Here is a 17,560-nt window from a genome sequence, read left to right on the forward strand (position 1 = left end):
CCTGTAGGACCTTAGGCAAAATATTCAGGGGACTTCAGGTTTCTGAATACATGTTAGATGCCTAAATATCCTTTTGCATCTGGCCTTAGTTTCTCTGGGCACATCTACATGTTCATTAATGTGCTTTTGCTACTGTGCATTAAGTTTATTATTTCTAATATGAGGTACTAGATAAAGGTGCAGTAGCTGTACTAATGCACAGTAGCAAAGGCAAACTTTTTTGTGATGCTTAATGCGCAGTAGACTAATTGTATTGCGCATTAGGGTATTAGCCCAGTTTTTGCTGTGATGTGCCAATGCACAGTAGAACAGTCCACTGAGCATTAAGGCATCTCGTGTAGGCACGCCCTCTGTGTCTCAGTTGTCCTCCTATAAATTGAAGCTGATAGCACATCTCTTCCTCACCTCCTTTTTTGCTGCCAATGTGTGTTCAACATCTATTTAAACAATTAACTTTGTAGCAAAAAAAGGAGGTGACATTTACCCCCTGCAGGAGCAAACCTCTGGTCACCACTCTTGTACCATACACTGGGCATGGGTACCACACTGGGCACTGTGCACTGCTACAGCTGCTCTCCCCTCCCCATGGCCAGAGCTGGAGTCACTGCAGCGGAAGTGCAGGAGGAAGCATGCAGGGGGGAGGAGAACAGGGCAGTAAGGTCCCACCCTAGGTCCATTCTGGCAACTGTTCCTTAGGCAGTGCCCAGGGCTCATGCCCTGCTCACCCACCCATTGTTACACTATTAGTCAGCTGGAAACACCCCCCTGCCCAGATTTCCATCCGTGTTAGACTAGGCCCTTATGCTCCATCCTCACAGTGTTCTTATTTGCTTCACACACACAATACTGCTGAAGGATTCTTTCACCAGGCAGATGCCTTCTTCCAGGAAACAGTGGCAAACATTTTGTTTGGGGCAAACAGCTCTTCTGGTCCTGGCTCTCTCATTCCTTCCCATAGATATATGCATGGCTGCAAGATTAATATGTCCATTCCTTTTCTTTTCCTTCTGCTCCAGCTGCCAGTTGTTGTCAAATTGGTAGAGCAGACTTAACCTATCATCAGAGTTGGCCATCCAGTGAATGGATGGATGCATGGAGCTCAGGACTGGGACCAAGTTTTGAACCAGCACTATTTTGGTCAGTAACTGTATCGTGTGATCATTACAGAAATCTGTTTCTGTCTCATAAAGGAAACTGTACAGTTAAGCTTGTCAGAGCTAAAGGACTTTTTTGCATGCCGTATAGCTCTAAGAAGGGAGTTCATAGATTCATAGATGCTAGGGTTGGAAGGGACCTCAACAAATCATCAAGTCCAACCCTCTGCCCTGGGCAGGAAAGAGTGCTGGGGTCAGATGACCCCAGCCAGATGCCTATCCAGCCTTCTCTTAAAGAAGGGGAAGCCCTTGGAAGCCCATTCCAAATTTTGGCCACCCTTACCGTGAAGAAGTTTTTCCTGATATCTAGCCTAAATCTGCTCTTTGTCAGTTTCCTTGTTACCCCAAGAGGTGCCCTGGTGAACAGAGCATCTCTGATCCCATGCTGTGTCCCCCTAATGAAGTTGTAGGTGGCCACAAGATCACCTCTCAGCCTTCTCTTGCAGAGGCTCAAGAAGTCCAGGTCCCTCAGTCTCTCCTTATAGGGCTTGTCCTGTAAGCCCCTAACCATACAAGTGGCCCTCTCTAGCTGCTCTCTTCTCGAGTCTATCAACATCCTTCTTGAAGTGTAGTGCCCAGAACTGGATGCAGTACTCCAACTGTGGTCTGACCAATGCCGCATAGTGGGAAAGTATCACCTCCTTGGATCTATTTGAGTACGTATGGTTAGCTTTGCTGATGATTTTGTCACATTCATGACTTGTGTTCATCTTGGAGTCCACGATTCCTTTCTGCTTCTGCGCTGCTGAGAGGGCCACTTCCCAGCCAGTAGGTGTGCTAGATATTATTGTACTCTAGGTGCAGCCGTCTGCATTTGTCCTTGTTGTACTTCATCCTATTGCGTACTGTATTGTCACCCCACAATTTAGTATGGTCCTCAAACTTGGACAGAGTACACCTCATGCCGACATCCAAGTCATTGATGAAAAAATCTATAGGCTCCACTGAGATTTGAACTCAGATCACTGGATTCAGAGTCCAGAGTGCTAACCATTACACCATGGAGCCCCTTGTGCAGACCTCTAAAGAAAAGACATTCTCACACTGCGAGTCGAACTCCTGCTGCCTGGGTGAAAATCAGGCATCCTAACTGCTAGACCATGTGGGAGTGACTAAATGAAAGATGAGCAGTGGATGCCTTCAACCCATTGACCTTTGGGGGTTATGGGCCCAGTATGCTTCCACTGTACCACTCTGCACTAAGTATTGAGGCTCCACTGAGATTTGAACTCAGATCACTGGATTCAGAGTCCAGAGTGCTAACCATTACACCATGGAGCCCCTTGCACAGCTTTGTCTGGATGTTTTGTTATGGAGAAGAACAGGGGTGTTGAGGCAATGGTGTCACACTCTCTCTCATGCATTAGCCTGGTCTGTTCATGACTAGACTATCCTCCTAAGTCACACAGTAAAAGGGTAGACTGCAGGTCCTATGACTTTCACCGATTACCTGATGTCTAGCCTGCAAGTCATCTGACTTTCACTGATATTCACAGGTTGGTTTCTGGGAGCTCCACATTGCCTTCTTTTAAAGAACCAGTAGGGATTACAGACATCGTGGCAGAGAATTCCCTAGGGAAGAGAGGGAGGTATGCAACCCTCCTTTAAGTCAAATGCCAACATGGAAAATAACTAGAGGAAAATGTAATTTGAACTTATCTCAAAAACAAGCTTTCTTTGGGTCAGTTTAAGGATTTGGCAGAAGTTCAGTTTTGATTTTATTCCAACTGTTTTATCCATTCTTTTTTAGCCGTGCTGACTGAACTCATGCTGAAACTCACCCCGCAGAGAAAGAGAAGGCAATATCTGTGCACTACTTAAATTTAATTTAAACTTTATGAATTTCAGCAGGTCTTAAGTGATGCACAGGCCTTGAGTTGGAACCTGCATAAGAGTGAATGAATGGATGAGTAAATAAGAAAGAGAAGTAAATTACTGGCACCTTTTGCAAGCTTGTATAGACTGCAGTGTACCATGTCAGCACAAAACACCTTTGAATCTGTATCAGCAAGTTCAGATTTGAAAATGAGGATAAATTGCCTTATATTACCACAGCTTTGTGAAAAGATAGAAGTTTCTGGATGGGATCTACAGCTTTCAGGTTCAGGTATCAGCTGCATAATTTCCTGTGAGATTTCAACACACTAATCTTTTTTCAGTGAGCTGCTTTGCATACTGCATATGCCTTATATAAGCACGTTGAGGTTGTAAATAAAAAAATATGTATTTTTTTGGCAGAAGATTGCTGGCACATGACACAGCGTTCGGAGCCCTTAACTGTAGCTGAGATACAGATGTTCATTGCCCATATAATCTTTCTCATATCAAATAATCATACCAAGCCAATTCCTTTATCTTAAGCACCTTGTTGTGGGAACAGAATCCTGAGTGCGTGAATTGCTGAGTTCCCTTATGCTTTTTATAACAGGCATTAAAAAAAAAATCCAACCAAGTGCCTAAATGAAAATCAAACATGCAGGATGCCTACGATACGAATGGAGAACCACTATCACAGTAAAAATATAGATGGAGATAAACTGGAAGCCAGCCAACAGCACACAGCCATATGGAGACTAAATAAAACCAGGTGAATTTCCTTCTATAGTGGAATGTAAAATGTGATTGCATTTGAGACACAGATGCTATTTTCTTCAAGATCATCCAGAGATTTTCATTCTTGTTATCTGTTATTTTATTTGGCTTGGCAAGAAGCTACAGAGCAGAGTGCTGACTGGGTGAAAAAGGGCATACTGCAGCAATGGCATTCACAACATGAGAGCAATACTTCTGTTACAACTGTGGGGACAATCTCTGCTCAGAAGAGGATTTTGCTCTACCAGAACGGATCAAATTAAAAACAAATGGGGAAAGCTTGAGGGAGAAAATAATATAATGTGGCCACCCATACTCAGAAATGATCTAGGTGTGGTGAACCTTAACCACAGGGTGAGTCAAGAGTCAAGCTCCAGTGAAAGGCAGGAGTTCAGGCACATCCCTGTGTTTAGCACTTCCTAGCTCCTGGTACTAACAGGCTTTCTGAACTGCTGTTTGGAGGTACCTCCTTCTCCCCTTTCTTTGCATAGAGTACAGAGGTACCACTGAATTTTTATAATTATTGTATAGGGATCATAGGGGCTCAACTCTGGCAAAGGGAATTTCCCTCCTGGTATAACAGTGCCCAATGCTTTATAGGTGCCTACACAACTGATTTGAATTTGGGCCTATCATGACCAAGTTCATGACAACACAGCATGTGCTGTGGTCCATGCCATTTAATTAGCTGATATTATCAAAACCTGAAGTTGGTTTCTCTGTTTGATGCTGACAAGCCCTCCTGCTCCAGGTGTCATGGCTTTGGACTCAACAGGAGACAAAGTGTCTTTCTGCACTAAGGATTAAACTTTCAGCTGGCTGCAGAGTGGTGGAGCTCCCTCTCCCTACCCCCTAGCCAGCAGTGCAGGAAAAGGGGGCAGGACTTGTCAGTCCTGCCCAAGAGCTCAGCACCCTCAGACAATCATACGGTTCTGCTCTCCAGGGCCTCCCTGTGCTCTAGCATGCTGGGGAGAGGGGGGAGCAGGTTGAATGAAGCTGTATTAAGTGGATTGCAAAGGCATTCTTCCCAGTGGACAAAGCACCAGCTGTGGGGGAAGCTTGTGCAAATCTGTAGCCCATTTTTCAACTCCCCTGTCTCCATCCGTTGGCATCTGGATTTTCAGCATCAGTCACTCTGGCTGCCTGCTGGTTCCAGGATTAAGAGATTTGCTGAGCTCCAATGTGTTGCGAGGCCTGCTTTTTCTTTTGTTTATTCCCCCCACTCCTTCTGAAGTGGCATAAACATTTTTGGACCATCTGAACTCTGGTTTCCCAGGGATTCTGCTGCAACATCTGTAGCACATGGAAGCTGTTCGTTCCTTGGAAAATCTCCTGGACCAGTTATCTATGGCAGGTTCACCTGTATGCAATTGTTGGTCATGTCTAGTTGGCACTTTCCTTCTTTTCTCTCTATCATGTGATAGATCGCTTTATTCACTTTGGAAGGTTTCAGTTACATGAATATTCTGGAAGCCTGCTGCTTCCTACATGGAAAAGCCAACGAACAGTCTGGTTCCTCTCAGATTCATTAGATCATTGTTTCATGGCCTGGACCTCCTCTGCTGCTCCATCTTGCTATAAGTTTGTTATGTTTTCTTCTGGTTTGTCATGGGGCCTTTGTAGGGGGAAGGTTAAGATTAATCTTTTAGTACGTTTTGTCCAAAAGGATCATTAGGTTGTTACGTATTTTGAAATGTTATTTCTTTGGTTGTGGCTTTTCCTTTTGTTTGCTTTGTTTCAAGAAAGGAAAGTTGGAAGAAAGCCTCGCTGAAAGCATACTCAGGGGGCTACCCTGGCTCTGTGGACTTCAAAGGTAAAACTCCCGTGGTCCTCAATTTATACTCAGGGTTACATCTAAAGTGATGGTTACAGCCATATCCTTGCATTAGGTGAGGAACAGGCTATAAGCTCTCCATGTGTTCATAATGGGTTGCTTTCCTCTCTGCCATCCTTACTCTTTAAACTCTGAGAAAAATTCATAACCCATGAGAAGTAAATGGAATGGAACTACACCAAAGAAGAATTTGCCCTTTTGTGTCATTGCACTGCAAAGAAAGCAAAATCCCAACCACACCCGACCCTCACATTTATTCTGGGAGAAAGCTTAATCATGAACTTCCCATTGACCTCTTGTCTGCTCTCCTGTGTGTCCTACCTTCATTGAATCCCTTTCAAAATCCACCACCTCCTGTATTTGTGTCCTCAATGGCAAACTCAGCAGAGTAGCCACTTGCTATGTGGACAGGAATTAGACTTCTTTCTTAGTCCTACTGGGGGTTGTTCTATCTCTTTGTATTTGGAAAAAAAATACTTTCAGCTGGTTATTCAATGGGAAAATGATTTATGGGGTGTTAGTGTCCTGATTGGCTGAGCTTGCACAGCTACAAAACGTAATAGGGTATAGCTTGGTACATAGAGACATTTGGTTCATTTCAAACTGTGGGCACAAGAGCAGTAGGATACTTTGGCTTTGACATTGCAGCCTTCTTTAATGTGTTTTTAAAGACAGCTTTGGATTAAATTGGAGGGGTTTCATTAACTAAGTGAAACTCAAAATGAAAATAATTGAAAATAAATGTCTTGAATCCTTTCCTTCATTGTGCAAATGAAAAAGTCTGTCAATGACATCCCAAGTCATTCAAGACTCTAGTTTTGCTGTTTTAGATACTGAGGTCAATGCTTTACTTTGGTCTTTTTTTTTTTTTTTTTACAAGGTTTAGGCATCAGCCGGCAATATAGAAAAGGAGAGAGAAGTGAATTTGCTGCATGTCACCATGCTGAACAAACAAGTGATTTTAGGAATGTAAGCAACTTGTAAAGATTAGGGTGATGGGTAACTGTAAAGGAGGGAATTGTGAAATGGGGAACTGCAGCTTTAAAAACCAGTTAAGTGACATAAGGTACCTAAATCCCAGTTTCAAAACAGACTTAAACCCAATCCATGCGTGTTAAGCATCTAAATGTTTTTAAGCATCTGAGTCTCAGAAGCCCAAGTCTCACTGAAAGTATAGTAAGGGACACATCTTCTGCCTTTACTAACTAAAGTAAGTTTTTATCGTGTTTTACCCATGTTCAACATCTCAGAGCCCATACCCCCTGGAACAGGCATCTATATTCCCCTTCAGATTGAGTATCATCATCAAATATATAACTAAGATGCAACTCAGTCATGATTGATATGCCAGAAAATGTGACTTGGGTGTTCAGATCACAGGATGTATTTGCCGGGCTGGAGATTACAATAATCATCTTTTTCACTGTTAAATTGAGCAACTTTGATCTGGAACTAGTAAGAATTCATAAATATGGTACCACATGATGACATCTCTAGAAAGTCACTTTTCAGAGAAGAATAGCATTCCTTGTGAAATTCATCTCTGTACAGAGAAGCAGCACTAGGCCTCTCTAAGTTCACTCTTGTGGGAGGTAAGAGCAGAAAATAGAGTAGGATTGCATGTAGCTTTCTCACCAAATCACAAGTGCCTAGCAGTCTTTCAGACTCAGAAAGGCAATGTGTTTAGTATTCTGCCACAGACCCGTTGTGTGATTTCAGGCAATCAGTAAATCAAATCTTTTTTCCTACTCTTATCTCGTTTCTCACTTTGCCTTTCTTCCTATGTAGGCTGTAACATGTGTGGAGCAGGGGTTGTCTTTTATAATGTGCTGCAGTTACCAGGGACTGTCCGAATCATTGAAGCTGTCTGAATCTTTACTGAAGATTTAGAGAGTTTTGAATCGATTTGGACCTTTTTATTGGTCCCCTGATTTGATTTGGATTTGGAGATTTGGCCACTGAATCAGGCCAAATCTCCTTTGAATCAAATCGCCACCTGAAGCTTCACACAGCCCTACTGGGCATGTCTACACGTTCATTAATGTGCAGTAGTTGCTACGCATTTAGTTTAGTACTTGTTTAATGATATACACGTGCACCCCCTGAGATTGGCAGTGCACCCCCTGACAGAAGTGCTGTTGACGCTCCCAGTGGTGCCTGCAGACAGTCGCTGCTCGTCACCCCCTCCCCCCACCGACATCACCGGCGGCATCTGCGGGTGGTCCCTAATCGCTGGGGGTGGTATTTGGCGCTGCCCCCCCCGCCACCAACACTGCTGCGGCTGCCTGCAGGAGCTCCCTGCTTGCCACTGCCACACCTCCTGCCGCTGCCACTGCTGCCACCACCTGTGGGCGGTTGCTGTGCCCCCCCAGCCTCTGGGGGCATGCGTCATTCATGATAAAGTACTAACTAAATGCACAGTAACTACAGTAGCACTGGTGCGCAGTTTTTTTGTGACGCTTGTGCCCAGTGTTATTAGGCTACTGCACTGTGTCTTGTGTAGATGTGCCCATTGTCTACAGATGAGAAGCAATGGAGAGCCAGCTTAATGACTGCTCTGACTGAACAGTGGGCATGCTGAGGAGCTTGACAGGAGCTGGGAAAAGCTATTCCCCAGTAGTGAAATGAGGGGTGGGTGACTGGGGCATCAGCTGCTACCTCTGCTGGCTTGGCCACTGTTGCTGCCACCAGTCCAGCTGCCGTCATTGCCCCCACTGCCACTCCAGCCCACAGTGCAGAACTAGGTTGTTACATCTTGGCTGGTCCTTCCAGCTTGTCTGCAAGGAGTGGGAGGTGGAGAAAATGGAAAATGCCAAAACTGGACTAAAGGAAGGAGAGGGGGCAAAGCAGTGTCGCAGAAAGGGTTCACGGGAAGACAACAGGAAAGACTCACAGAATGACACAGGAAGCTTTGTGCTCTGGGAAGGAAAGTGGGTTAAACACAGGACCTGTCAGTATCAGAGACACTAGCTGACCGAAAAAGCCTTTGTGGCTCTAAAGACAAGCCAGGAGTTTCAGGAGAAGGATCTTGGACGCTCAAGGAGACTCTGACTTAAACCCAAGGAACACTTCAGAGTGGTAAAGAAACCAAGGCAGGAAAAACACAGAGAAGTGTTTACTATGTTGTCTAGATATGCATATTTCTTAAGCTGCTAAGTGAAGAGTAATGGTGGGTTACAATTCTGTGCAACGTCTGCCGGCATCTCTGTTTGCTTTATTTCTCTTGTGTCCCTGAAGGGTTTAACTGTACCCAAAGTACCCAAATGGCTGGAGTTCTGCAAGACATGTCTAAGCTACTTGGTATCTGGGGGCCAGTATGCTTCTAGAGGCGTAAGGCAGTTGGGTTGAGAGGCCCTGCTTTGTGAAGGAAGCAGACAAGGCCTATGTCTAGGAAAAGTGCCAGAGAGGCCAAGGGAAGAAACAATGCTGCTGCCTTTTCAGACCAAGGAATGCTTAAAAGTACATGGGTCCTCTGGATTGAGACCAAAGGCAGCTGCCTGGTGAATGTCCATAGGGGGAGCTCTGTCAGGACTGTGACAGAGCATAATTACACCACTGCATTTACAGAACAAGTCAGACCATAAATTAGGAGTGCACGATTGGAGGGGTCTCTTTTCAGTTCTACACAACATGTTTGGAATGAGTAGCCAAAATTTTAACAAGTCACTCTGGTAGATCAGAAAAGCTTTTGGACATGGATTTCTCATATAAAGCCAATTGAATGCTATTATAACCCACAATATATCTCCTGAGTACAGGATTTTCTGGTAAAACACATATACAATTTTCTTTGTTAATATATGCAAGTGACCACAAGGAATGCAGCAGTTCAAACTTCAGCTTTTATAACCTGCAAAGAACTGAGAGTGAAAAAAAAGCACTTGACATTGCAGCCCAAAATGTTTTATCCGTGCGGGTCTGGTGTAAATATCAGCTCACCTCCTGACACAATTCCAAAAATTCCTGTCTGAGCCTCAAAAAAGGATCAACTCTTTATTCACTGAGGCCAACTCAAGGCAGAGCACACGCAGCCCATATTGTTCAAATTTCCAGATTCTTTATAGCTTCTGCAATCCGCTTTACAGTCTTGCTCAGTCTGCATTTGAATCTTCAAGCTTTCCCATTTCTCTGCTTCCTGAATCACACTGGCCTCAAGTCCCCAAATTTAGAACTCCTCAGTCCTAAACCCTGAAGGACAGAAATTATACATAAACCAGTTTAAGTGATCAGAAACTGGTTTAAACCTGTAAAAGAACAGACGTTCTGTGCACATAAACCAGTTTTAAAATGGCTGAAACTGGTTTAAGATCAACCTCGCTGAATATAGTATGAGTCTTAACTGATTTGGGTCAAACTAGTTTATGAAACTTTGGTCCCAGAACACTTCTTGGTTCAAGTCATGAACAACATGTGCCTCTTAAGGCTGGGGTGGGGGCATGGTGACCACGCACAGGCGGCGGTGGCAGTGTCGGCAGCAGGGGTGTGGCAGTGGCGAGCGGGGACTGCCCACAGGCGGCTGCGGTGACATCTGCAGCGAGGACAGTGCAAGCAGGGACTGCCCACATGCGGCTGCAGTGGTGTTGGCGGCGAGGGGAGGAGGGTGGCGAGCAGCAGGTAGCGAGTGGGGACTGCCTTCAATCACTGTCCATGTTGTTGTTGGTGGTGAGTGGGGACTACCCACCGCTGCTGGTGGCCACATCGGCAGCAAGTGGTGGGGGAGTGGGGGTGGCGTCCACCTGCAGAAGCTAGCGGCAGCTTTGGCGGTAGCCAATCTCAGTAGGGGAGCACATGCCCCCTTGTGCCCTCCCTATGTGTTGCCTATGGTGCAAGTTAAATCACAGTCCCCCAGCATCCCAGCATGCTTTCCAGCTCTGGGCTGGAGTGTACTGTCTGTTCCAGCAGCAGAGGATTGGGTGAGGAGGGGGAGGCAGGGACTGCCCCCCAACAAACCCTGGCTGGGGTCTGGGGCCAGGGAGGGGCGTTAAATACCTCTTTCCCTGCTCAAACTTACTGCTGGCTGCAACTGTAGACTACAAATCCTAGAGACACCTGGAAGCAGCCCCTGCCTGTACCTGGAAGCAGGAAGAGTCCTGCTACTGTGAGTCTGGACAGCAAATCCCAGACACCCCAGGGGCAGCAGGAAGAGGAAGTGAACACAGCCCATTCTGGCTACGTGCCGGAGAGCTGTGCTTTACTGCCTCCTGGCTTCTGGCCTTAGTCACTACAGGCATGTGGCTGCATTCCCTGAATCAAAAGTAAATGTGTGTCCAGCTATTTCTCATTTTAATCTCTGAAGCTTAGATTAACCTGCAAAGACTGAATCGATTCAGCCTCAGGCTTGTTGACTGTCTGTACTTAGCCTGAATGCTTTACACTGTCTAGGTGTGATGGTTTCTCATGTTATACCTCCTTTTATGCTGGCACAAAGGGCACAGTAAACTAGTGAAAGGACCTATTAAACTCAGGAGTCCCTTGAGTTGTGAGAGCCTCTGTTTGGTACAGAGAGATGTGAGATCTCTACACTTGTCCCCTCTCCATCCCTAGGATAGCAGGTAAGTAGATAATATGTAATATGGCCTAGAAAATGGGACATGCTTAGAGCTGTCCTATTTCTGATGGCTGAACAACTCCACTGGGCAACAGGCAATTGTACTAAAGTTAGTGCACTTCTGAGGGGCAATAGTCAGTATAACATGATGTTTGCTTTCTCCTTTGATCAGGTCTTGGGCTGAGCACAACTTAGTTGGGCCTGAGATCTGGATGTTCTGTATAAAATAAAGATGAAAAGATACTGGGATGGTGATGCAGAACAAAATTCAACTGTTCTTTTTCAAGTCCCTTCTGTTCATTCCATATTCCTTTTGCTGTCCAACAAGCCAGAAACATCTGATTGAATGTGATTATATTTGAATTATATTCTGAAGGATTAAAAATTAAATTTTACAATGGCACTTGGACACCTTTTAGGTGCACCTTAGAAAATCCTGTAAAAATAAAGGACAATGTGGTTTGGCTTCGAAATCCATTGAGTTGTTACTTTGCTCCATGCTACATTACTAGAACAGAAAACTGCAAGAGAAGGTGTTCAGATACATGGTGAGGAAGGAAATAAAAATAGCTTGAGTAATAACTAAATAGATACACTATAACGTATATCTGATTAGATGTCAGATGTTCTTTCCGTCTTTATCATCATCTCCTTGTGCTGTTCTGTATTTTTTAATAAATCCTGAGATAATTAGACTAGATCACCAGCTGATGTAAATAGCCATAGTTCAACAGAGCTTTTAAAAGAGTTCAGGAGACCTTTGCTGATTTGCAGCATCTGTGGACCTGGCTCATCATTTGCGGAGGGGAAAATACGAATACAAAGGCAAGTTAAACACAAAGGAGAAATGTCAGAACATTAAGGCTTTTTAAGGAACACTGTCATTAAAAATAGTCAGTTGCTCCAAAGTAATTAGCAGAAGAAAAACAAATAGATGATGGACAGCAACAGTTTTGAACCACTAGAAAAACTGTGTTTGGGGGAATCAAAGCAAGCTAACTTTTTTGCAGTAATAACACATTAAGCCTCTGAGACTGGTAAGCACTTATCGACAGAGGAGCAGCCACAGCCTTCTAAATGGCTGTGCCAAGTGTTATTTTGGTTTGGCCAAAACAAATTGCAGTTTCCCATCTCCATGCAAGTTTTAAAACATAGGTTGTCATTTTAGGGAAATAGAGTATGAAGCTGATGAATGGTTGTTAAAATATCTCATTTACCAGAAATATTTATGGATTCTACAATTTAGATGCAAATTATAGGAAACCAAATCCAGATCCCAAAGGCAGGATAAAAACTTACTAACTATCCTTTGCTATAATGGGAAATGCACCCATCATCTTTTTTTCCCCTCTCTCTCTTGTGTTCTTTCTTTTTTGGGTCCCACATTGAATCGTTGGTGTTTTTTTCTTCAGAAAATGCTGAGAACTGCCCCCTCTGAAAATCAGGAGCCAGATCCTCAACTTATGTAAATTGTTGTACCTCAACTGAAGTCATCAGCACTCTGACAATTTACCTCCGCTTCTGGCCCCGGCCCCTTCATTTTATTTCAAGATGGGTAAAAATGGAGTCATTGAAAATTACTTGAAACTTCACCTAGTCGCGGGTGGATGGTGCTGAAACAGACTTAGCAACAGGAAAGGAATGTGCCCTGAAAAAAACCATGCTTCACGGAGGACATGGAACAGTAATGTTGGTTAAAGCAATCAGTATGTGTCATAATGTTTATTTAAGTAGGAGTTGGGACGATGGAAACGTGTTGCAGCTGAGGAGAAGCCCAAGCATGCTAAGAAGTGGAAGAGAGCTTAGATTTAGTAGCTGTCTCTCTTGAAAAGGAAAACAAGCTATGCTATCAAGCAATCTATGGGCCGATAGCTGATGAGGACACAGGGTAGCAGCTGACTGCTAGCTCTAGTAAAGGAGCAAGGGAAGTTCAGCTTCAGGTTAACAGCCCTGAGGATGTGGTTGCAACCATAAACGGAACAAATTTTAACTCTTTTCTAAACATAAACCCATTCCGTTTGAAGGCAGATAACCTTTATGGTCACATGTTTACCAGCAATGGTTTGAATCATTGCAGCGGCGGAGTGATGCTTGAGTTCTTTCAGCCGAGGAAAGGAGAAAACATGACCTGGGAGTTTCTTCTGGTTTACTTTGTGGGGAGCCCCATCAAAGAGGAGCTCTGGCCACAGTGCTGTGGGGGCCAATGAAAGGTGGAAAAAGGGCATCTTGTAATTCATGGTGTAATGGCATGGAATCAAAGAAAGGGGGTGAGCTTTGGGAGGGAGCTAGTGGGGAGCGACACCCTCCTGGGCCCTGTATCCCCCGACCCTTACACTTTTTTTGCTGTGGTTTCTGCTCATGCAGTGGGGAGGGCAGAGGAGCAGTGGCATGGACTGCGTGAGTGAGGCTTTAGTGAACGGCATTCTAGCTGATGTGGCTCTAAACAGGTTTTCTGCTGTGGGGGAGATTTTTTTGGTTGCTTGACATGCATGTCAGCAGCAAACAAAGGAAGTGACATCTCTCGCAGGAGCAGGTGTCTGGCTGCTGCTGCAGTCCTGCGTGCTGCTACTGTGACTCTGACTTCCCTGCTGCGGGGGCTGGATCTGGGGTCATTGCAGGGAAGGTGGAGGGTATGGAGAGGAGGGGACATGGGGGACCGTCCAGAACCAGTGTTAGCCACTTACACTTCTGGATCAAACACTGTAAATGAGATCCAATAGGGCCTGAAACGGCCTCTCAAGGCAGTGATGGAAACCTTGTTGTTTGGATTTAAAACTGGCTGGAAAATGTCTTTTTTTGGTCTGAAATTGTAACTTTTGGTTGAAAGCCCCACATATTTAAGCCAAAGACAAAATCAGCTTTGACCAGACCCAGAAACATTTTTTGGCCAAGAACCAAAAAAAAGTCTGGCTTTTGGGTTTTTAAGTTTTCTGATGAAAAATCAAACGTTTCTGAGAAAAGCAGGTGCTTTCTGATTTTTTCCCAATTCTTTAATAGCATTTTCTATTTAAAAGCATTTAGATGAAACATTTTTAAACAGTCCAACTTGGGATAGTTAAAGCCAGGATGGACAAAGCAGTGAAAATGTTGAATAGAAACTATTTGTTCAGGCTGGATTGGACTTTATGATTTAATTGCTCCTTCCCCATCTTCAATTGCTATGATTCTGCATTATTAATAAATCCATGCAAGGCATTTATTTGTATGGAACCGAGAAGGGTGGTTGCCTCCATACTCATTTTCTCCTTCTCTGAAAATATATAGACTCAGCAGTATAATGCAGATTGCTTTTCTGCTAGTCATCTCATTGCCTTCCCAGCTGGTATCTTTCCAACAGACCACAGGCACCCCAGTCTCCCTGCAAACCCCCTCCTGCCCTCCCCTCACAAAACAACACATAAAGCCTATTTCAGAAACCAAATTGCCCATAATTTACATGCCTCTCCTCACTTTGAAACACAAGATGACTGATGATAACATCATGAGTGACAGAAGTGGTATCTGTTGCTAATTACAAGCTAACATTAGTCAAGTAGAGCAAGGGGCCCCATAAAAAGCTTATTCAGGGTCTCTTTCCTGCCTCTTCAAACACAATGCCATCCATATTCCACCTTCCCAAGGAGTGCTCCTTCTGAATTGAGCCACTGCTCATTGTTTAGGAAAAATGTCAGAGGAACACTGTGAAATTATAGTAATTGGAGTTTTGTGCATTTGACTGAATAATAATGATGATAATAATAATAATAACAACATTTGCACTTCTGTTGTACTTCCACCCTCCCACCCCCCACAAGCCTCTTCAAATACTCTCCAAACATTCGCTAAGTCTCAGAACACCCCTTGGCCATTTTGTAGACTGTTAAGCTAAGGCACAGCGCAGTTCAAGTGTTTGGCTCAATGGCACACAGTGAGTCAGAGCAAGACCGAAGAAAGGAACTTATGAGTCCTGACTTAGACTCATTAATGTCACCGCTAGCCCACACGCTGCCCAGAGCTCTAACCACCAGGCACGGCTCGCAATACATGCCTTACAAAAGGATGTCTTTTGCAACCCGTTATATTAGTCAAGTGTTGCTGTTTCTTGTAGGGTTGTTCCTGTTCATGTGGCACTTGTTCTGTGCTACTGGCAGGACTTCTGTTTCAGTGCTGTCAGCTTTCATGAGCGCAGCCCTTCTCATGTGTTTTACCCAGAAGCAATCACTAAAAATAAAAACCTACAGAAAACAGAAAGGCATCAGTTGGTTTAGCTCCCCTTCCACAAATCCCCAGCAAAGGAAATCCCATATTCACTGACTCTTCTTTAGAGCGAAATTCAACCCAGTGGAGAGGGCTGGTGTGAAATCTCGTTACTCCCCAAGACATTGTCTATACATCAAATTGCATCAAGTTAGCATCAGTTAGTGTCAGTTTAGCCAAAGATGTGATATAAAACAGACTTAAACTGCTGCAGCTTTGTGTGGAGACAGCTATGTCAGTTTAAACTTGCCTCCTATCAGTATAAATTGTACAAGTCACAGGATGTGTCTATGGTAACTGAAACTGCAATCACTAAATCAGTTGTAACTCACACCTCTCATTTTGGCCACAAGTCTACATCTGCATATTTCTACATAACTGAAGTTCATTTCTGAAACAAAACAGTCCCACACTGAAATAAGACCCACACTGAATTGCTAAAAGTTTAAACTAAAACAGTTATGGTGTAGGTGAAGCCTTATGTAGGGAAAAGCTACTCCAATATAAGCAGACAAAGTTCTTTGGGCAGATGTGATATCTTTTATCAGAGCAACTAAATAGTTGGAAAAATTGTTCTTTGCAAGCTTTTGGGCACAAACACCCTTCTTCAGGCATATAAAGAGCCTGCTGGTCAGTTGAGTGCAGTTCTGGGTAGAATAGAAGTCAAAATGCAAAATGCAGCTCTGTGAATATGCAAATGCGTGGCAGTAAGGATCAGAGGGGTGGAAGACAATAGGTGTGAGACAGGTGGGGAGGAAGGAAACCATGCTTGTACTGACAGAAGAGTGCACTGCAGGATTTTGCACTGGGATAAATATGTTGGTTTTAAACAGGTGCAATTGTGTGTAGACAGGACATAAATCCTACTTAAACCCAGAGGACTATTACTTTATGGATTAATGGGTGCACAGAAAGACAGATATAAAGCCCCCAGCTCTTTACCACCCTTGCAGAAACAGGCAGGGGCTGCTCTGGAGTGGGGGGCAGATCAGTTGTGGGAAGAGATGTGTCCCTGTTGATCCTGTGATCCATTGATTCTCTGTTGCTGCAAACCCAATGTGGGCGGTGGCAATAACTGTGCAAATTAGAATAGCTTTCTGAGTTATCTTAGTCTGTACCAGGGTGAGATCCAGCTACTGGCAGCTGCTGAATAAAGGTTGTGAAAGCTTCCTCTGCTTTGCCCTGTGTTGACCCTAATGTCAGCACCAGCTCAAGTTCTGCTGACAGCATAGGCAGATATTAAATGGCTTGTAAATCTTGTGCTGGTTCACTCCATTAGGAAGAATTAGGTCTTACTCTAAGACCAGGTCTGCAGACATTTATGCACCAGAGCTGTCCAGGTGTGCACCCCTTTTCTCCCCTATCCCTCCATTCACCATCGTGTTTCCTTAGATGTATTGGTGCCATGGCCTACCTTCAGTTACATGGACACAACTACACTGAAGTCAAGCTTTAAACAGAGGGACTGGCATTGTATTAACCAAGATTGGTGATATTGTCTCCATATCCCTGGCCATGTCTACATGAGATGCTTACTGCACTGTAGTGCATTACTACTGAGCAGTAGCATGTTAGTACTGCTCAGTGGCATTGTGAGGCAAGAACCATGATGCAACGCAGCTGCTCAGTAGTAACAAGCTACTGCACAGTCAGTATCACCCAGAAGCTGTGCTGGGATGCTACTGTGCAGTCATTTAGTACTTGGTTATGCAAGCACTAAATTGCTGTGTAGTAACAACTTCACAGCCAGTGTCTTGTGTAGACATGGCCACTGAAGGCAGAATTTGGCATATGGCCTGTTCTAAAGCCACATTAATATGAACTGAGTAAGGGACATAGATCAGGCTTCTTCCTTTCCCTCTCTCCCTCCTGTTATCCGAAGAATCACCTACTATACAATCTTGTGACCTTTCATTATCACCCATCATCTATACCTGAGTGATCCTTCTACATCAGGGATGGGCAAAATGTGGCCCAGGGGCCAGATGCGGCCTGCCAAGCCATTCTATCCAGCCCACGGGGCCCCTAGAAAAATTAGAAAATTAATATTAATCTGCCCTGGGCTGCTTGTCATGCAGCCCTCGATGGCTTGCCGAAACTCAGTAGGTGGCCCTCTGCCCCAGATAATTGCCCACCCCTGTTCTACATCATATCACTTAGAAACATATGCTAACACTCATGGTCTTTAGATTGGCC

The 17,560-nt window shown here is 44.3% G+C and overlaps 2 non-coding genes across 2 annotated transcripts; both read right to left on the reverse strand.

Annotated features, from left to right (window-relative positions):
- Window positions 1-2,090: 2,090 nt before the first annotated feature.
- TRNAQ-CUG lies at window positions 2,091-2,162 on the reverse strand. Its single transcript has one exon. It is a non-coding gene; the product is annotated as a tRNA-Gln (tRNA).
- Window positions 2,163-2,363: 201 nt separating this feature from the next.
- Window positions 2,364-2,435, reverse strand: TRNAQ-CUG. The gene has a single exon. It is a non-coding gene; the product is annotated as a tRNA-Gln (tRNA).
- Window positions 2,436-17,560: the final 15,125 nt, after the last annotated feature.

This window comes from Crocodylus porosus, unplaced genomic scaffold (genome assembly GCF_001723895.1).
Source record: "Crocodylus porosus isolate Cpor-Errol unplaced genomic scaffold, CroPor_comp1, whole genome shotgun sequence".
In the NCBI taxonomy this organism is placed as follows: domain Eukaryota; kingdom Metazoa; phylum Chordata; order Crocodylia; family Crocodylidae; genus Crocodylus; species Crocodylus porosus.